General features: G+C 35.2%; 1 long non-coding RNA gene across 1 annotated transcript in view; it reads right to left on the bottom strand.

Annotated features, from left to right (window-relative positions):
* LOC106509395 overlaps nucleotides 1-23417 on the bottom strand; it is a 130269-nt gene that overhangs the window by 1058 nt on the left and 105794 nt on the right. The gene's annotated exons all lie outside the window — the stretch shown is intronic.

Raw genomic sequence — 23417 nt, 5'->3', positions numbered from 1 at the left:
TCAACGTTCAAGATAAGTGTTACTGAGTTGTTTGAGCATCTTCTGTAACAACAACAGCAGCAACCATCCATTTGCGTAAGTTAATGGTACAAATTCTTTGGCTTCTTGAATTTTTAACTTGTTAAAATTTTAACCATCTATAGTCTAGATGGTTCAAGATTTTCCATAATGGGCTATGAAATTTTAACCTGGGGGTTATGAGGCTCAAGGCAATCAATGTTTTGGGGTCCCTCTTATCTTTGAACCTACACCCACAAAGTTCATGCTCCTTTAGTAATTTAAGAAGAATTTAATGCATGCCCTCTTTGAAATTATTGTGCTAGCTGCAGATGTGGAAGATAAAACCTTTTCAAGCATGGAGCTAATAGTCTGAAGATTAAGATAATAAACAGCAAATTAAAAATAATTGTTTTATTTAATTACAGTCCTTGTAAATGTTCCACAAAGATTTATGAAATGCTACAAAAGTATATTGGAGGACTAGCTGGCCTAATAGAGAGAGGGCAGTGAGTGTTTAGGGTGAGTGGGGAAAGGAGAGAGAGGGAAGTTTTCTATAAAGAAATACAATTTCAGCTGAGAATTGAAAGAATACTGGTGTGAACTGAGGAGGAAAGCAAAGTGCATTCAAGGCAAATAAATTTGCATAACTTTATGTAAACAAAATAAATGAATTGTGGGAATGAAATGAACAATATGAGTCAATTACATTATCTTTGTATAATGACAGATGTATGATAACTTTGTAATGTATAGAAATACTGAATCACTCTATTGTGCACATGAAAATAACATAATGCTATAGATAAATTACACTTCAAATAAAAAAATAGGTAGACATTTCAAGAAAATTCATCAAATTTCTAATGATAACTATCTATGAGGGTAAATTATAGATTGTTAATTTTTACTTTATGCTTTTGTGTATTTCTGCAATGAATATATATTACTGTAAAAATAGAAAGAACACAACAAATGGCATTAAACGTTAAATAAATAAATAAACAGGTAAATAAATAAAGGTTTTAAGAAAAAGACGGGAATGCTGATTACTAATAGTTAGAGGACCACGTCTTGGCATACTGCTTCCTTCTGAACAGCCCCATCATGAGGTTGTAGAACCCCAATTTACAGGAAAGCCGGGTGGAGAATGGAAGGAGGAAGAGGTCACTGAGTTGCTTCCTTATTAGTGAATCATCTCAAACGTCATCACTGGATGTCACAGTGGCTGCAGTTTGGGATTCAAGATCGCCTTTGTTGAGGGGGTGATCTTTGTGATCTGACAATAACTACAGTAACTACAAAATGGGTTTTCTGCCCACTCCAGAAGACTATGACTAGCAGGCTTTTGTAATAGAAAAGTATTTTACTGCACAAAAATTGAGGTGAAAAGTTGTTTGTCTTAGGTGTTAGGTTCACCTAACATATTCACCTCCAGAAATGCCATAGAAAATATCTGAGTCTTTAAATAAATCTTGCAAAGTTTATCACTGTATGTGAGATGTCTTAGAGCTAATGTTTAATAAGTTAAAAACAGTTCTTTCCCTGAATCTCTAAATGGAAAGAGTCAATCAGTCATTACATTCAATCCACTAAAGCAAATATTCCCATAGTATGCCTATTCCTTCCTCCATTAAGGCTAGTTCCTCAGAATCCTTTAAGAGATACATCTGTACCTGATGCTGATCTTGAATTAGGTACTACTGAACTTGAATGTGAATGTTATAGAAAAAATGTATATAAATATATACATAAATAAATAAGTACACATACACATACACATATACCCACATATATATTTAACTAGAACCATGTGATAATTATATTCAGAGTCAATGGAACCTCCTTTCTTTCAGGGCTGGTTTTACTCAGGTGACTTTAAGAATATTTGATTACCTAGGTTCATCTTTGGCTACTATTTTTGTATTTTCTCTGTTCTTTTAAGTTTTATCTTCTGCTTACATCAAGCAGGTCTTAACAGCTACTTCTTACCAACTTATTTACTCATTCATTCAATAAATATTGGGTGTTCCTTATGGTAAGAAAATTGAAAGTTGGAAATTGATATATCATTGGAGAAAACAGAGAGAAATCCTTATCTTTGCCAGGCTCGCTACATTGATTTTTTATGTTGACTAACATCATCATATTTTATTTCATTAATTTCTTGTCCTATTCAGAATGAGGATTTTTTTTCCTATATTTTTCTCTGCCTTTTCTTCAGATTATTTCTGCTGTCAGTAGTATCTAGCATATACTGACCTGGATGCTTAGACACCCACTTTTCATCCTTATTTTCATATTACACAATCTACTGCTTTACCAATCCTCTGAATAATTGGCCATCTGTGCACAGAACAAAATAACTGCCATGATATTTCTGAAAAAAAGAATCATCAACAAAAAACCAAAACCCTGTTTCCACATTTTCAAATTTGCTTTTGAAACGCTTTCAGAAAAATCTCCACTAAATTTCTTTTGGAATGCTGCAGCAATTCTATTTGCTAAAGCAATGTCAGGATCGCATAATAACTCCTTTTCAATAAAAACTAAAAAAGTATTGCCAGTTCTTAGAAACATTGTTTCATTTGATTCCAAAGCAAGGAGATAATAGAATCTTTATTAAAAGCCTACATTCTCATGTTACTCCTGGAGTACTACATTCAAACTACAGTTAGTATAGGCAGTAGGATAGTAAAAGAGCAACACAAACAAAACGGAGATATAAAAGGATAACCGACAATTGATAAGTTAAAAAAGGAATAATAAAAATTATAATTCTAGTTTTAATTATGAAAGTAATTGTTATTTTGAATGAAGAACTATAATGTAAAATATTTTTAATGTTACAATTAAGGTTTTTATTAAAAATTATTCATGAGTTCTTATACTTAAACATCACGTACTAAACACCTTCTTTAGTGAGCCTAATATTTTTGCATGCAGTTAAACTGCCAGATTTCTAAATTCCATGACACACCTACACACGTAGGCATGAAAAAGCAAGCAGAGAGTGTGTTTTGTGACTGTTATTACTGGTGAAGAGTGATTCTGGAAGTTACCGGAAAGTTAATATTCTCTAAATTCATGGGAATAATATTTCACGGTGTTTAGACAAAAATGATTATTTTCCCCTCTTGGTGAAGAAGGCTATAAGGGGAAAGCCAAAGTATAAAAATCACTTTGAAATGATGGAGCAGAGAATGTGGTAGTGTTCAGAAAATACAGAATGAATTTCCTGACAGAGGATACACTGCTTTAGAGAGAAAGACAAAGTTTGTTAATCAAGTAATATAAAATTCAAAATGTGACTAGAGCCAAGTAATCAAGGGTAAAGCAGAAAACCTGTAACAGAATACTGACTCTTAAGATTCACTTTTGTTTCTTTTTTTTTTTTTTTTTTGTATTTTCTAGCGCCGCACCTGTGGCATATGGAGGTTCCCAGGCTAGGGGTCGAATTGGAGCTGTAGCTGCTGGCCTACACCACAGCTCACAGCAACACCAGATCCTTAACCCACTGAGCGAGGCCAGGGATCAAACACTCCTCCTTGCGGATACTAGTCACTTCATAACCACTGAGCCATGGTGGGAATTCCAAGAAACACTTCAAGAGAGTGTTTAGTAGACTGTCTAAATATGATGAAAATTAAATGTTAGCATTTTAACATTAATTTATAATACATAGATTTCAAGTATGTCATATAAATGTACACATATCCAAACACATACATGCACAATTCTTTTTTTTTTTTTTTGCCTTTTCTTGGGCTGTTCCTGCTGCATATGAAGGTTCCCAGGCTAGGGGTCCAGTCAGAGCTGTAGCTGCCGGCCTACACCAATACCACAGCCACAGCAATGCAGGATCCGAGCCGCATCTGCAACCTACACCACAGCTTACAGCAACGTTGTATCCCCAGCCCACTGAGCAAGGCCAGGGATTGAACCAGCAACCTCATGGTTCCTAGTCAGATTTGTTAGCCACTGCCCCACGACAGGAACTCCTACATGCACAATTCTAATTTATTATTTTTTCATATTGTCAATTGAAGAGCATTAGCAAAATGGTTTAGGCATTACCTAGACTTATTTTGGAGACAGGGAAATATACCAATGCCACATTTCCAAAATCTAGCGGATGAAGGTGACATCTATTCATTATTGGTTATTATTCTCTATTAGAAAATGTATTGTCCAAACTAAACCCAAATAATTCTGCTTGTCACTATGAGTTGAATATTACTGAGCACCACATTTAGCATACTCTATGGTTATTAACTGGTGCCTATTTAAGCTTACGCTTTAGGAATTTTTCTCAACTATTAAGCTACCTTTAATGAACTTGAGGTTATGTGTAATGCAGGTAAACTTTCAAATTTTAGGATATTTTCTAATCTTATGAGCTATGTGATTTTAGCAAAATTATCTGAATTAATCCAAGGCTTAGATTCCTCTTCTTTGTAATGATTGCCTGACTCGTTACATTTTCTTGGGCCCAAATGTGTTAATTTTTATGAAAACACCTTATCAACATTAAAACAGGATAGACATGAATTTTTTGGTAATGTTATACAAAAAAAATTCAAATTTTTTTTATATTTTTTTGTGTAATCCATGTTTAATATGAGAAACACTTTACTACTCAAAACAAATCTTTCTTTCTCAAACTGAGTCAAGAGCAGTGGTGAACTGTATAGTGTGTACTATGCTTAAAATCTCCATATAATATTTAAATAATTTATAAAGATTCACTTTTTTTTTCTTTTAAGTTTTTTTTTTTTTTTTTTTTTTTTAAAGGACTGCACCCACAGTACATGGAAGCTCCCAGGCTAGAGGTCCAATCAGAGCTGCAGCTGCCAGCCTATACCACAGCCACAGCAATGCAGGATCTGAGCCGCGTCTGCAACCTACACCACAGCTCATGGCAACGTCGGATCCTTAACCCACTGAGAGAGGCCTGGGATTGAACTCACGCCGTCATGGATACTAGTTGGGCTTGTTAACTGCTGAGCCAAAATGGAAACGCCAAGTTATTTTTTATCTATGTAAATTTATACATAATACAAAGCTTCCTAACTGAGTATGATACGGGATTCAGGTGAGCCACAAATGGTATGATATGCCATAAACAACGTTTGTAAATTTTTAGTTTTCAAATCATTTTGAATGATTTTGAGTGTACAGAAAACATTCAAAATAATTTTAACACTCAAATTTTCATAAAAATTGTAATATTTGTATGGCTCACTCTATCAAAATGCCTACATTTGATAATCTTCTCCTTATCTGTGTATAAAGGATTTAATACATAGCCCCAGCAGTCAGAAACTTCTCTTCTGGGATCACAAAACATCTGAACTTGACTTTTTCCTTGAAACATCAAAAAAGTGTGATTTTTATTGTAGATAGGTTAGAGTGAAAAATTTTTATGTTTCTTAAATATTAAAAGATCTAGTGTTCTTTTTAAAGTAATTATACATTTTTACAATACATGTATAAAGCATACATGTATGATGTATCATTATCAATTGTATTAGTAGTAGTATTTGGTTTTAGATGTTTCAATATAGAATATAATTAACTATGGTATTACTGAGTGATTGATTTTGGAATTGTAATGTTAACAGTTAATCAGATTTTCTCTCATGTTGGAACTGTGTTTTGAACTGCCACTTGTTTTCCAAAATATCAAACCGTGCTCACTTTTAAAAATTAAAATTATTCACTTTAATAATTCATAAAAGAAGCCTTTATATTCCACATAATTACTTTTTCAGAATGTTTATATTTTACGTGAGCATAAAGTTTATATTATTTTAAAATAATTAGTTATTGAATTAAATGAAAATTAATATAAAATATTTCCTATACTGTACACTGTACACCAGGATAATGGGTACTATGTAAAATAATTATCTCAAATTTAATATAAATTCCTCAGAGTGTTTCTATTCCATAGCCTAAGGGTTTTTCCTGTCTGAAATGTTTAATAATGCAATGGTGCCCATCAGACCACCAACAACCTTATCAAAAAAAAAAAAAAAGTTGAACTCACTTCAGCTTTATTTTTTTTTGTAAGTACAAATTAAAAAACATTATGATTCTATGAGATCAGTTATTACATTTTCATATCAAGATCAAGAGGTGTTTTGGAAAATACTGCAATCAACAGTTAAATCCAAAACGTCTCACATAGTTGCAAAACTGCTTATTTTCCTCGCTGACTTGCAATTTCCAATGCTATGTTTCACATCAATTCATCAAAGAATAAAAAATTTACTTCTGAAATAAACTTGTAACATGAAATGACAACACTTCAGATGACATAAAGACAATGCAAACCCAGACAATTATTAGATTTAAGAAATATCTATTGCATATAAATGAATTTAGAGATGTTAGTCTTTACATACAGTTAATAGTACTAGCCAGAACCTTTGAAGAGAAATATTTAAAATACATATATTTATTAGGGAGAACTATGCAAAAGAAATATCAAAACAATTAATGAATACTTAAAAAACAAGATCATGGAAACTTGCATAAGTTTGTGAGGATGGTGCTACTGTAACAAGAAATAGGAGACATAGATTTATATTTGCAGTAAGAAAACACTGGAACACAAATAAAATATGTTTTTTAGTCACAGAGACACGCTCATATGTATGCATATCTTACAGGTTTGAATAAAAAAATAAACATTAAATATATGTAATAAAATAAAAGTTTCTAGGTTCACCTCTTTCAGCTTCAATGCAAGAAGATAGGCTCAGTATAAGCACTCTTCAATCTTATGCAGAAGTGTTGGCTGTCTGGAAGAAGGATTTTGTCAAGAATTCTATCCATCTATCATGGTCATTTAGGTTGTTTTCTATATCTTAATGATTGTTAGTAATGTTTAAATGACCATAGAAATGTGGATATTTCTTCAAAATCCTGATTTTAATTATTTTGGATATATATATACACACACACACATATAAATATATATACACATACATACAAAGTGATGTTATTCAGCTTTAAAAAAGAAAATTGTGTCATGTGTACATCATGGATGGATCTGGAGGATATTATGCTAAGTGAAAGAAGTTAGTCACAGAAGGAAAAATACTGCCTGATTTCACTTATATGAGGTAATTAATATAGTCAAACTCCAGTACTACAAAGCTACAGTAATTAAAACACGGCGGTAGTGGCGCAAAAACAGACATATGGATCAATGGAACAGAATAGAGAGCCCAGAAATAAACCCACACACTGACGGACAATTAGTCTTTGACAAAAGAGGCAAGAATATACAATGGTGTGAAAAACAATTTTTTCAGCAACTGGTGTGGAAATGTTGGACAGTCCTGCGTAAATCAATAAAGTTAGAGTACACCTTCATACTATGCATAAAAATAAACTCAAAATGGCTTAAGTACTTAAATATAAGACATGACACCATAAAACTCCTACAAAAGAACATTTGCAAAATAGCTTCTGACATAATCACACTAATGTTTTCTTAGGTCAGTCTCCCAAAGCAATAGGAATAAAAGCAAAAATAAACAAATGGGACCTAGTCAAACTTATGGTTTCAGCAAACACAAATGACTTACAACAGCCAAGACATTAAAGCAACCTCAATGGCTCAATTTCCACCTACAGATTAATGAATAAAGAAGATATGGTATATAGATAAAGATAGATAGGTATAGATAGATGAGGTATATAATGGAATATTACTCAGCTATAAAAAGAATGAAATAATGTCATTTGCAGCAACATGAATATACCTAGAGACTATCATTTTAAGTGAAATGAGTCAGAAAGAAAAAGGCAGACACAATTTGCTCAACAATTTGAGAATAACCCCCACTTTTCAAATTTCTTGAAGGATAGCCATTGCTCTTAAAAAATGGGTTACTTAAGTGAATTTTTAAAATACATGAATGAACTTATTTGAAAATTGACAAGACTTTGAATGTAGATTAATGATGAAAGACTCAGTTTTAGAGAGGAGAAAAATTTTCACTTTGGAGAACTAAGTTTGAAATTAAAAAAAAAAGTTTAGTAGAACAACATCTGCATATTTTTGAAGGAAGTCTTCAACATTACTTTTAAACTATTGATATAAAGATCTCCATTTGATTTCAAAATCTACTTTTATTGGAAATCTCAACATATTTTTCCTTCAAGTTTGAGATATAATTGGCATACATTACTGTATAAGTTTAAGGTATATAACATAATCATTTAACTTAAATACATCATGAAATAATTACCATGATAAGTTTAGTGAACATCCATCATCTCAAATAGATATAATATAAAAGAAAAATGTATTTATCATGCTGCAATCAGAAGACACTGAGATGCAAATAAAATATATCTATCTTTAACATATATTTTACATATAATACATATCTTTTACATATAATCTAATTACATAATGGACAAGTGTTACTATTTGCTCATTATGGCATCATATGAGAACACTGAGGTGCACCCTAGGGTCAGTATATTAGGGTCAGATCACCCTAAATATAACCGTGGGTATATTTAGGGTGATGTGACTTCAAATATAGATTAGGTAGAATAAAAGGAAATCATTTTGGGTTCCTGAAGAAGCTTGCAAAGGTCTTGAATGGGATTGGCAGTCCCATTAATATGTGTGTCAGGAAATGAAGGAGCCATAGGAAGATGTCAGTGGAATAGAACACTGTCAATCTAAACAGCCCTGAAGGAGATCCAAATAAGAAAGTTTCATGAGATCGCTCACTAGAAGTGATCTGGCATAGCACTGATATTGTCATGAATAAAGAAAACATAAGTGGTTCTAAATATGAATGTCAAAATAATTATCACAAGGATTAATGCTTGGATTATCAGGCATCGGTTCTGAAGTCAATTTCCTCTTCAATTAGCAACATTGTGTCATGACCACCAAGGCCAGTGGCCTAAGGATGGTTAATGTCTATCAAGAAAAGCCAGAGAAACCCCTAGATTGCCCATAATGTTTGTTACTTTGGAGGGCAGTGCTATTTACCCTACAATACAAGTATACAGGTTCTGCTAGAGAACTGGAGCTACATTATTTGGGCACTAAAATCCCCACCAAGATTGCTTTGTACCTAATGTACCTTTTGGCATAAGTCACTAAATTGCCTTTATTATATAACTTAAAAAAATTTAAACAAACAAGAATCCTCCTCTAGAGAGTTTCTTTCGCAGTTGATACCATCCATTATAGCACACTAAATTAAGAGCATAAATGTACATTCAAATTGATCTGGGTTTAAGATCAAAATTTCTAGCTCTGTGGCCTTGAGCAAAGTCATAAGGTTCTTTAAAGCCTTTTTTCCTTCATCTATAAGATATTGATTACAGAACAATTCACATACAGGATTGCACTGTGTGAATTAAACGAGAAAATGCAGGTAAAGTTCATAGTCCATTGTTTACTACCTAGTGAGTTCCTGGAAGGAGTTCTCAAACAATCTAAATACAGAGGCTCAGGAAGCAGGGAACTCAAAATAGGAAGAAGTAAAGGGCAATTTCCAGGAACATGCTGGAAGGAGAATATAAGTTCATGAGCTCTGTGGCTGACATCATGAACCACCCATCCAGGTGCCAGTTATGCCAGAAGACAGACTCTGGAAGAGAAGTCTTTTTGGTAATGAAATCGGTAGAATAACTGATGGTATAAAGTATTTCTACAATGTTTACATTGCTGAGGGAGAACCTGGGAGGCTGAATGATACACAAATAGTAACCTAAGGGAATGGAAGGTGAGAGTGACAAGCATATCTTGCTTTTGGGTAGAAACGAGGAAGAGAGGGGAACAGGATGACTTTCCAGATGCAGAGCTCAAAAGGAGTGAAAGAGGCCTTTACAATGAGCTTGCCTACAGTAAACTATGTAAAATGCACTCACAACTCTCTCTCCTAACAACATAACTAAGAAGTTAAAACCTTGATATGATTTAAAAAAAGAGTGTATCTTGAGTTAGACCACAAAGCCTGCTATATTGCCTTAACCACAGCTGCTACCAGGGTCTAGCAAGGAGAGAGATAAAGAAACCTGCTTTGCTACATAAATAATTAAAATGCAATATGATGCCTGCTTAAATAACAATTTTAAATTACATACACACAGCAAAACAATACAGCTAAGGGATTAAAACAAATTGCTTGGGAGAGATAGGGAAACTCTCCAAATGTAGATGTTTGAGTTTGGGCCTTGTTATAGAAAAGTGGGACATCAAGACAGATGATCAAGACATCAGGACAGATAAATACCATGTCCACAGGCAGAATGTAAAGACAAGCAGGTGAAGGTAAGGTGAAAGCAAGTTTTTGTGGGAAGAGAAGGAAGCAAGTCACTGGGATGGTGGGGGTGGGGGCGGTTACTACAACAGATTCATTCCTGATTTTAAAAGACTTGTCTGGAGTTCCATCGTGGCACAGTGGAAACAAATCCGACTAGGAACCATGAGGTTGTGGGTTTGATCCTTGGCCTTGCTCACTGGATTAAGGATCTGGAGTTGCTGTGAGCTGTGGTGAAGGTCACACATGTGGCTTGGATCCTGCGTTGCTGCGGCTGTGGTGTAGGTTGATAGAGCTCCGATTAGACCCCTAACCTGGGGAACCCCCATACCTCCATATGCTGTGGGTGCGGCCCTGAAAAGACAAACGACCAAAAAAAAAAAAAAAAAAAGATTTGTCTCCACAGAGTTCCCATCATGCCTTAGTGGAAATGAATCTGAATCTGACTGATACCCATGAAGGCACAGGTTCGATCCCTGGCCTCACTCAGTGGATTAAAGATCCGCAATTGCCATGAGCTGTGGTGTAAGTCTCAGACATGGCTCACATCTGACATTGCTGTGGACATGGTGTAGGATGATGGCTGCAGCTCCAATTTGACCTCTAGCCTGAGAACCTCCATATGCTGTGGGTGTGGCCCTAAACAAAAGGGGAAAAAAAAAACATAAAAGACTTGGTTCCAGAATACTGTAGTGAAATTGGCCTTAACAGCTGTGAGAAATGGGATGTTCTGAAGACAGAAAAAGTTATCCTGTAAACAGATGTTTTAGAAAGACATAAACCTTATTAAGAGTGCTTAAATTGCATTGGGACATGAAATATAATAATTAGTAAAACAAAAAAAATAAAGGCAAAAATGAAAAATTTTGCTTTAGTTCTATGTATTGAAATTTGACACTTTCCATTAGCCTCTACATGGAATAAAACATGAGCCAGTGCAGCTGCCCACCCACAGCACCAGCTCAGGGTGGAGACCAGGAAGGAGGCACTCTGTGCTCTGGGAAAAGTGGCAGAACAGGTCTTCAGATAGTTAGACATTTTTTAGGAGAAATTCTTATGAGCCCAATCCTCGCATCTCCTAATAACTAGAAAAACACTAAAATCCTTCAATGATGACTGATGTCTGTGACCAGTATTAACCTTCTTAAGACCAGCAGCAAACTTCTGTAAAGTGTGTGCATGGCTGCATGCACCTTCCCCTTCACCTTTATGACTTATATCTTGATATTCCCCCTTTCCTCTTTGGGGCAGTATTTCAGATAAGCCCTGCAGAGGATATCATGAACCACTCAACCACCCATAGCAGCGGGGGTGGGGGTGGGGTGCTGCCTCCTGGGCTATGGTTAATTGGACAAAACAAAAGATGTCATGGTCGTCTGTGAAAACAGCCAGTCCCAAGCAAGGATGGGCCAGTGAGCCCTGAGGGAATTCAGGAAAGAAACGAAGACTGGCCTACAGCTGAAGTGTTCTCAAAGGAGTGATTCTAGTAAGCTCAGACTTTTACTTCTTCCCATAGAAATTGGTTTTCTGTAAATCTTTTTCTGTAAATCTGGTTATCTGTAAAACTTTTGTTCCTATTACCCTCCCTATGTTGCAAAAACTCATATATCCTGGCTTCTCCTCCAGCGGTTTCTCAGGGCTACTTGAGATGCTGTGTCCCAGGAGGGTTAAGTCCTAATTTCACCCCAAATAAAAGTTAACTCTCAACTTTCAGGTTGTGCATTTTTTAGTCGATAGTTCCTAGGCCTATCATAGAAAATTACCACAAACTTGCTGGCTAAAAATAAAGGAAATTAATTTCTCACAGTGCTGTAAATTAGATATCTGAAATCAAGGTGACCATGGGGCCTTGTTCCCTATAAAGGCTCTGGGGAAGAATCTTTCCCTGCTTCTTCCGACTTCTGCTAGCACACAGCAATCCTTGACATTCTTTAGCATTACCTGATCTCTGCCTAGGTCTTCGCATGGCATCTCCCATGTGTTTATATCTGTGTATTTTCTCTTCCTATAACACTAGTCATAGAAAGTAGGACTCATTCTAATGCAGTATGACTTCATCTTCACTTGATTACTTCTGCAAAGATCCTATTTCCAAATAAGGTCACAGTTTGAAGTTGAGTGGATGAAAACTGGAGGAGGCACTATCCAATCCACTGTAGGTCCAGCATTTGTCCCCACTGAAATTCATATCCAGCCCACATGAAAAATAAATTCTCCTCATTCTCATCCTACCATCCCTCAAAGTCTTAGCTCATACCAGCATCAACTCTAATTCCAAAATTCTCATCTAAATATCATCAACAGAAAGTTCCAAATCTTATTATCCAAATCATCGAAGTCAAGTATGCTTATGAAATTTTATTTGAAATCCATGATAGAGCTATTATTGCTAATTGCCATTGTCATACTTGCACAACTTAAATGGTAAGAAATGAATGAAACATAAGGCAAGGTAATAGATTTTAGGTGAATGAGCTATATGTTCACTGGGGAAAAAAGCTAGACACAAAGGAACATTTAAATCAAATACAGAACAGCCATACGTACCTCTGCTGATAGAAGTCAGAATAATGGTAACATGGGGAAGCAGATGTTAAATGTAAAAAGTAAGAGATATAAAGGAAACTTCAGGAGTGAAGGAACTGTTCTATATCTTGAGTTTGTTATCATGGCATAAAACATATCAAGCTAGGAGTTCCTGCTATGGCTTAATGGGATATGTGGCAGCTCTGAAGCACCAGATTCAGGTTCCATCCCCTGCCCAGCACAGTGGGTTGAAGAATCTGTCGTTGCAGCAGCAGCAGCATAGGTCACAACTTGGGCTCACATTTGATTTCTGGCTCAGGAACTCCATATGCCACCAGGTGGCCAAAAAAGAAAAAAAAAAAATCAAGCTGTACAGTTAAGGTTTATGCATTTTATTTAATTCACAATTACAAAATAAGTCAAAATAAAAAACAAAATACAAAAAAAAAATTCCCCATATAAAAACTCCCTAGAATGTTTTACATATACCTGATAAATCAGAGATGCTTTAAAATTTTAAGTAAACATAGGATGCAAGTATAAAAGAAATTCATAATAATCTAGAAAAAATGTTCCTTCATATTTCTTCACAGATATTTTATTTCCATCTGGGAATATAACATGTGTATGGTTTAAGATAACATCAGAGCATGATTCATTGCAACAAAGTTTAAAGCAAGTACTGTTTATTGGCATTTGAACAGTCATTTATGTTTTAAGTTAATATATTTTAATTCAGGTATACAGAGGCCTTTAAAAAGAGATTTCCTACTTATCTGAGTTTTTATAAACCCACAAACTTTCTGCAGTAACGTCATTAAAATGAAAGGATTTTTGGTGTATATACTAGCATCACATTAATCTCAAAAAGTCTAATAGGGTTTATAGTTAGATGACAGGATAAAAACCTAATGTCAGAGCTTAATCACTTAAAAAAAAAAACAGCACCATTGTGGTATAATTGATACACAAAGAGCTACACATGTACAATGTGTACAATAATGAGTTTGGGCATATGCAATCACTCAGGATATTTCCATCATCATTAGTAAAGCCTAAACTGTTAATTTTATGTTTTATCATTTTTGAGACTGAGCTGCTAATTAAATAGATTATAGAAAGGATGTTGCAAGACTGAATTAAGAAATTAGGATTAACATATAAGATAAAACTTGTAGGTCAAATTCTACTTAAATATCAGGGAAAAAAAGATTAATAAAATAGACCCCCTTAATCAGTTTTAGTTACTGCAGTCAACTACAGATTTCAGTGGTGAATTCTCATGTCAACCCATTGTCTTGCCTAGGACATGAATCTTCTCTGTCCCTGCAGATTCCTCCCATAGTAACTTTGTAGCCTTCTTGGTTATCAGATCTTTGAGATCAACTGTTGAGGTATCCCAGTGCTTATGTTCAAGTAACCATTATTTTACTTCATAATGGCCCCAAATCACAAGAGGAGTGATGCTGGCAATTCAGATATGCCAAAGAGAAGTCCTTCCTTTTAATTGAAAAGTTTAAAGTTCTTGATTTAATAAGGAAAGAAAAAAAATATATGCTAAAGTTGCTAAGATTTATGGTATGAAAAAGTCTTTTGTTTAATTGTAAAGAAGGAAAAAGAAATTCAGGCTAATTTTGACATCACATCTCAAACTGCAAAAATTACATCTACAATGTGTGATAAGTTCTTAGTTAAGCTGGAAAAGGCATTCGATTTGTACACTAAGATGTTTTGGAAGAGAGAGACATAACATGTATACACATAACATTTATTACAATATGTTGTTATAATTGCTCTATTTTTATTATCAGCTATAGTTGATAATCTCTATATTATATTATATAAATTAACCTTTATCATGGTGTGTATATTGGAAAAAAAGATAGTACACATATGGTTCAGTACTATCTGAGGCTTCAGGCATTCACTGGGGGTCTTGGAACATATCCTCTGTGGATATGAGGGGGGCTACTAAATGTTTAATGTGAAAAATCCAGCATTAAAGAAGCATTCTTTGTTAAATGACTAATTCAGTAATACCTATGCATTAAAAATCCATTTTAACTAAAAAATACCAAACACAGGTCTGCAAAACAAACAAATAAAAATGGAAAAGTTTACCAAGATGATGAAATCAATTCTAATTCAGAAAATGCGTAGGCACCAGAGTAGATATTTTCCAGTGTCTTATGACTACAAATAACTATTAAAAAATATAAAACATATAAAATAATTTCCACTAAACAGTGAATCATGCTATCCTTGACCACGAGAGATGAAAGCAAAATTTTAAGTAATTGAAAAAAACTCAAAGATGACTTGTGTTAAAAATATTTCTTCTTAAAGTAATATCAGCAGACAGCATCTGCGAAAACAAGAAAATACTGTTTGAGTTCCTCTCATAGCATACTCATTTAAAAATGAGGGATATTTTCCCTCTAAATAGATTCTGTTGGATCTCTAAATATCATTTCTAGCAAGATTTATTAGGTAAAAAGGGCAAAAATCCAAGTCCTCACATGATGTCAATAAGTGCCTTAGGGCTGATCAAAAGGATGCGTTTCCATTTAGAATGTCACATAATTATGGCTGGCAACTTGTTTACTGTGAATGCAATAACCTGAACAATCTAATAAAGATTCAGGAAATAAGCTTTAAGAAGATTATATAGAAAGAAGTCTTATTATGGTTCAATTAAAAGTCTGAAACACGAATACACTTCCGTTTTCATCAGTTAAAAGTCTGTAACAAGAATACATGTTTGTTTTCATCATTTCATAGAGTCTATTTATTCTCGAGTTGTTTACTATCTTGACTTATTCTCTTTACCTTGTATAAGATTCTGCAGCAGCATGAGTCATGTTGCTGGATAATAGTTTCAGTTCTCTTTGATCTTCAGTTTGATTCCAAATTTAATAGATACGGTTAAATATTGTCTTTGTCAATTTTCACTTGAATTCAGTCATTCTCTAAGAATCAATAACCTCAAGTACAAAATACTTGGTATTCCCCTCACTATGAAACCTGTGATTCACGTGGTATTGGAAAAGATCTACTACATTGGCTCTCAAACATCAACGTGTGTCAGCGTACTTGAAGAGACTGACTGTTAATTTAGGTTTTTCCAAAACCCCATCTATATTCCTTTTTTCCTTGAATCATTCCTGGCAACACTTGGACTAGTGACCATCCTCTGATAAGCCAATACTAAAAAAATATTAGAGGTACAAGAGAAGAACTGGAAGAGATGTCTGGTAAAGATGAAAGGGAGGAAGTCAGAAAAGTGGGGAAATCATTCAGTTCAAGAAGTTAGTTTGACCCCAGTGAGAAAGAGGGGAAAGGAAAAAATATTTGATACAAAAAAGGCTTAATCTGTAGTACAATTCTAAGAATGCTTTGGCAAGAGGATGTTATGGGCCAAAGCTGCCTGCTAAAGCAGTTCTGCATTCTACAGGAAGAACACCTCCTTCAGTATACCTACTCCACTGGCTAGGAGCAGCCTTTGTGCAAAAATAGGGCCAGACCTAAAAGGGCTATAGTTGGGATCATTAGTTAATTTTGTTCCCTGCAGAAAGAGATCTGAGTGTGACATTTTCATAGCCAACATAGCTTGTCAAAACACAAATTTCTGGGCTCTATCCTGAAGAGTTTCTCATTTAGTAAGTTTGGGGGTGGATATGAGAATTTACATTTCTCACAAATTGCATATGCTACTGATCTAGCAACTACATCATGGGAAATGCTAGTCTATATATAAGAGCATTTGCTGGTTCGCTTTCCTCTTTGGATATGTTAGAGTGGAAGATAATATATGTGTTAAAATTAACTTTTTTGATACTTTTGTTTTTTTCAGAGCTTTATTTAGTAATATACTGAATAGTTCAGTGAGTGTTAGGTTAGAAAACTGCATAAATGCTGCTATATGAAACTGCTTTAAAAGCACTTTGCTGGTATAAAAGAAAACCCCTGGGATTCCTTTATTGCTTTGTCTTATTACCTCGGCTAAGAAAACCTAACTTTCCTTCGTTATATTTTAATAGCTAATACCACATATATTAAAACAATACATTGAGAATAATACATAGAGAGACTAAGGTTATAAGGTGAGAGTATGGTTGGAAAAAAGGGATTTATTTAATGACCCAAATTTACTAAAGATGCTGAGACAAATCCCAATGTGTTGTATCCAGAGCACGTGATTAAGAAAAACAAAACAAAACAAAACAAACAAACAAATAAAAAACTTAATGATTCTCTTGCACTGGGAACACACAAATTCCCGCTGAGTATTTTCTTATGTAAAATAAATGTTTGGACAAGAATTACAGCGGGTAATTTAGATAATCAGACATTACACCAAGGGCTACAGCAATAAGCAAAATGATTTTTCCCAGCAAATGAGCGGGTACAAAAAATAAGATCTAGTGACTTGGACAAGAATGAGAAGTAAGTGGAGCTGAAATTCAAGAAAACCTGTGACCTATGAGGCAACACTGGTACTCAGTGATCCTCAAAAGATGATCAGATCTCTCACTGTTGAAAACAAAGAGAATACTAGAGGAGAGTGAAATCCATTTCCTGCAGCAGTGGAACAGCTAAATATTAGGTTCGGTAGAGAGGTGAATAATAAGATCCTTGATCTGAAAACTAGAATCAGAGAGAGGGACCAATATCCTAATAACATGAATTCAACCTTATTATTAAATGAATGAGAAAGTAAGTAATTAGCATAACTAATAATGAAGATAAAACTCATAGATATAGGCTGCACACTTAAAATTTGACATCACTGTAAGGAAGAACATAAGCAAACACTGAGAACATACTACAATTAATAAAATAGGTCAGAAAACTAGAAAAGAATATAGGGGAAAAAAGGCAAATAGAAATTATATTCAAAGAAGAGGTGAAGCATCCAACAAAAAATATTTCCTTAGTCGCATAGTTTAAGAAACCTCACCAGATATTTATTAAGTAAATGAGATTTTAAAAGTGTCTTAAAAAAAAATTGCATATATATCCTGCAAGTCATGTCATATAAGTACGGGAAGTAAATGGTACAACGTTTTCCAATGGAAAGTAAACTCAACTGGTCTGTGTTTTGTTTTATTCACAAAGTCCAAGTGAACGAAAAAGGAACTTCTGCCTCACAGCTTTACTTTTCCAAGTTTGTATTGAAGGTCATTAATTTTTGAAAAATGGACGCTTTCTATAGAGACATATATACAAGATAAATTCAACTGAACTCATATCTAAAGCCTAAAATATAAGAAAATAAATTTTAATAATTTAGTGTTGCTTGTAAATGTTAATTTTAATGAGGTTAGTTTTGAGTATGATGGAGTATACAGGTAGTGTTTACAGTTTCCTTAAGCCTAATTAAACAATATAGTTCTATACAATGTTGAAAGTATTATTTTTAGTAATTTTCCTGTAGGATTGGTAAAAAAAAAATATATATATATATATATATATTGGTTATAGCACCATGCGAATGAGTTTCCCATTGCTTTCTGATAATACTCTTCTTTGGACCTAACATAGTTCTTCTTCCACTGCTAATAATGTGAATGTAAACACTTCATATCTGAATATCCACTAATTGCTGGAAAAATTACTTTTTTTTTTTTAGTGTTTTTACTGCATATGCTCTATATTTAGTCTTTGAATATAGAAAGTATGTGAACTCAGTTTCTGAAGAGATTCTGTCTTAATTCAACATTATAGAAAAAAAATGTCTGGGGTACGCTATTTGAGAATGATGTTTTCATTGTGGTGTTGAGACATTACATTTTTCTTTTTTCTTTTTTTTTTCCCTTGTATTTTTGCCTTTTCTAGGGCTGCTCCTGCGGCATATGGAGATTCCCAGGCTAGGGGTCTAATCGGAGCTGTAGCCACTGGCCTACACCAGAGCCACAGGAACGCGGGATCTGAGCCGCGTCTGCAACCTACACCATAGCTCAGAGCAATGCCAGATTCTTAACCCACTAAGCAAGGCCAGGGATCGAACCTGCAACCTCACGGTTCCTAGTCAGATCTGTTAACCACTGAGCCACGACGGGAACTCCTACATTTTTTTTAATATGCTTTCATCCTTTCTTGAAAAGTAAATTCACATTCTGAGCCCTTGTTCCTGTCCATAATCCTCTTCTGTTCTGTGGCGGGAACTGAAAACGCAGGGTAGGGGAACATGGTGTATTTTATACTTGACTAATTTTTACACTAGGAATGACAACCAGATTATGTATGAACTTGAAATTATTTCCAACCAGGCAGTCATAGACACTATGAAGCACTACTATATGCCTTTTGGGCTCTTCCTTAGGTTTACCATTTAATTTTGAGTTTCAAGTTTATTTAAGTACTGCTATAGGGAGCTCCCTTGTGGTGCAGTGGGATAAGGATGTGGTGTTGTCACTGCAGAAACTTGGATCAGTACAGTGTCCTTCCTTGGCTCAGAAACTTCCATATGTCACTGGTGCAGCCAAAAAAAAAAACGAAGTGTTATAGATTAAACAATATGTCCACCCCCTCCCCACCAAATCCACACTTGAAAGTGAAAGTAATCCCTATTGTGATGGTATCTGGAGATGAGACCTTTGAGAGGATATGATAATGAAAATAGAACTCTCATGAATGGGCTTAGTGCCCTTATAAAAGAGACCCCTGTGCCATATGAGGCTACAGTGATAAGACAGCTACGGATGAATCAAGAAGGAACCTTCAGCAAATCTGCTTGTGACTTGATTTTAGACTTCTCATTTCTGGAGTGTATTAAAAACACATTTCTGTTGTTTATGAGCCACCAAGTCTATGGTCTGTTATAGCAGCTCAAACTTGCTAAGACATGTACACTGAGACTACAATAAAGGGCAGAGGGTAGGAAACATTTTTAACATTACACTATAAGAATTTTTCCTTTTGAAGATTTTATTTTATAGCATTTTAGATTTACACTGTAAAAAATTAATAAACAGAAACTCAATAGAGCCAGGAGACCAGAAATGGTAGCTTTTACTCTTTGTGATAACAGCAGAGCCAAGCAGAAGAACAAAGACTCCCTTTATTTCCTGGCAGGGACTCAGCCACCAAAAAGCCATGAAATCTTCGCTTACTGTCCTCCCAAATTTGTTCCCATCTATAAAGTCCAATGCCTTCCCTTGCTGTGCAAGAGACTCTACATGGCTTGCCATGATTCCAGCCTCTGAATTGCAACTGTTTGCTGATCCAAAATAAATCCATCTTTGTTGAAGAAATATCTTGCCATCTCTTTGCTTTAGGTCAACAATAGAACAATTGCTCAGAAATTACCACATTTGAAAGAACTAGAGCTCTGGAAGAGATCAAACTGAGTGCTTTCAGCACAGACTTCACAAGAAATTATAATGAGCTTAACTAATCAATACAAATTAAACTCCTGAACGCTTTTGGCACACAAAAATACTCAAGATTATATCTGATAGGGACATAACTGGCAAGAGCATTTTAAACAAAAACTGGAATAAAACATCTATAGAAATTTATAGTCCTTAAAAAATATTGAGAATCTAGATCTTTCTTAAAATTTTATACCTTTTTGAAGCAATGAGAATACTGTGAGAAAATATTTATCATAAAGATCTGCTGAAAAAACATAATCAATGAAAGAATAACCACAAACTGGGTACCAATTGCCATTATGAGGAATATCACCTCATATTCATAAAATAAAAAGTGTGCAATATAAGACAATATATAATGAAACGTCATATTGAATGAAGATAAATATGATTTTTAAAAAATATGAATAATATTGGGTTATAACAGTACTACATTTTCATACCACTTTATTTTAAAGATGCATCATATATACTAAGAGTTTTACATAGCAAGATACATTTGATAGGGATGTAACTAGCAACATCATTTTAAACAAAAACTGGTATAAAACATCTATACAAATTTATAATATCAAGTAGGTTAAAAGTCTTCATATGATATGGAAACAAATCTTACTACATATTTGCATATAATTTGCAAAAGACATAAACTACATAAATTCATTAATACTCATTTTTTAAAATTTTTCCAGTTTTAATGAGGTACAGTTGAAGTTGCAATATATTTAAAGGATGTGATGTGATGTATTAATAGATGCATATATTGTGAAGAGTCTCAAAATCATATTAATTAACATATTCATTACCTCATATAATTACTTTTTTGCTGAGAACATTTAAGAACTACTATAACAAATTTAAGTATACATCAATCATAGTCATTATGCCATACTTTAAATCCTCAGAATTCATACATTTTATAACTGAGAGTTTGTACCCTTTGACCAACCTCTGCCTATTTTTAACTCCATTCTCCCCATGCACCCCATCCCCAAGTTCCTGGCAGCCACCATTCTAATCTCTGTTTCTATTCTGCTTCTATAAGTTAAATTACTTCTTTTTCTTTCTTCTCCTTTTCTTTCTTCTTTTTTTTTTTTTTCAGATTCCACATATAAGTTTAAATGATCCCTTGTGGTATTATTTTTCTAATGTGTCTGGTTTATCTCACTTAGCATAATGCCTTCTAAATCCATCCATATTGTCAAAAATGGCAGGATTTCTTCTCCTTAAAGGCTGAATAATATTCCTTTATATATATCTATATACATAGATATATAGATATATATATGCAGCAATAATATATATTCATTGATGGACCCTCAGGTTGTTTCCATGAATAATGCCGCCAGGAACACAGGGGTAAGGTAGTCTCTTTGAGTTGGTTATTTTGTTTCCTTTGAATATATACTTACAGTAGGATGGTAGTCCCACTTCTAACTTATTAAGGAGCTTCCGTATCTTTTCCACAGTGGTTGAATTAGTTTATATTCTCATCAACAGTATATAAGGATTCTCTTTTCTCACATCCTCACCAGTATTTATCTCTTTTCTTTTTGATATCGGTCATCCTAAAAGGTGTGAGGTGATACCTCACTGTAGTTTTGATTTGCATTTCCCTCATGATTAGTGATATTGAACATATATTCATGAAGCTGATGGCCATATGCATATCTTCTTTAGCAACAAAGGTCTATTTAGTTACTTTGCCCATTTTTTAATTCAATTTTTTTTCCTTTGCTAATGAGATATATGAACTCCTTATATATTTTGGATATTTACCCCTTATTGGATATACATGGTGAAAATATTTTCTCCCTTTCCATATATTTCCATTTCATTTTGTTGGTGGTTTCCTTTGCTGCGCAGAAACATTCAATTTTATGTAACCCCACTTGTTACCTTTGTTTTTGTTACCTTTGCTTTTGGTGTCAAAAAAGAAAGTCATTACCAAGACCAATGTCAAGGAACTTATGCTTATGTTTTCTTCTAGAACTTGTGTGGTATCAGGTCTTACATTCAGGTTTTTAATTCATTTTGAGTTCATTTTTGAGTCTGATGGAAAATAGGGGTTCAATTTCATTCTTTACATATTGATATTATTTTCCCAACACCATTTACTAAAAAAACTATCTTTCTACCATTATGCATTCTAGCCACCTCTGCCGAAAGTTAATTGGGGGAGGAAGGCAAGATGGTGGAAGAGTAGGGGGACACGCTCGCCTTCTCCCACAAACACAACAAAAATCACATCTACAGGTTAAATGACTCGCACAAAACAGCAATTAATTGCTGGCAGAAGAACCTAAACTCCAATAATGGCAAGAATCTCGTGATATAACTGGGTAAAACAAGAGAAAAGAGGAGAGTGAGAGAAGGAGAATCGGGGCTGGACGGGCACTCCCAAAAGGGAACTGTGGAGGAGAAAGGGATCCCACACCCTGGAAAGTCACCTACTCTAGGGAAAGATCAACCAAATGGGAGGGACCTCCAGATGCAGAAAAGAGCGCAGCAATAAGTCTGAGATCTGAAGAGCAGAGTGAGAACTGAACAGATCATCCGAACTACTGGCACAGTCACCTACAACAGAGACGCTTGGGTGGGGGCTGGGCACCGAGACCTTGGCTCAGGAGGTTATTAGTCCCAGGGAACGGGCTGGGGTGGGCAGTGCAGAGACTGCTAGGGGGAGTAGGAACCTGTCAGTCGGGTTGTCGGGGCAGAGACTGCCTGGGGGACTAGGAAGCCTAGCATCGCAGGTGGAGGGAACAATACACTAAGGGCTTGTGGGGTGGAAAGCCACATCAGAGGTAACCTGGGAGAAGAGCTGGATCTGCAGGAGAGAAAAGGCACCACTGTTGGGAGGGGAGAGGAGGAGGGGTGGGCCACCATAGAATACTCCCCGTACGCCACAGTGAGCTCACTTGCCTGCCAGCTATCAGAAAGCTGTCCCTCCCAGTACATTCCCCCCTCCCCGTACACTCCCACTCCCCCTACCCCACGCACATGCACCGGACCTGAGGCTGCCTGCCACCCCGAGAGCTGGCCTCACTATTTGCAGGGAGCCGACCATGGCAGGGGCTTTCCCTGCCCTGGCCTGCCTGCCCCCTGGAGGGGCTACACCCATGCAGAGCAGCACCCAGCACCGCCAGCCCCCTGGAAAAGGCCCACAGCCCAGAAAAGCTGGTACAAGCTTGGCTTGGCCATACAA

Source organism: Sus scrofa, chromosome 2, assembly GCF_000003025.6.
Source record: "Sus scrofa isolate TJ Tabasco breed Duroc chromosome 2, Sscrofa11.1, whole genome shotgun sequence".
In the NCBI taxonomy this organism is placed as follows: domain Eukaryota; kingdom Metazoa; phylum Chordata; class Mammalia; order Artiodactyla; family Suidae; genus Sus; species Sus scrofa.
Note: the sequence above shows the minus strand (reverse complement) of the source record. Positions and strands in the feature narration are given on the sequence as shown.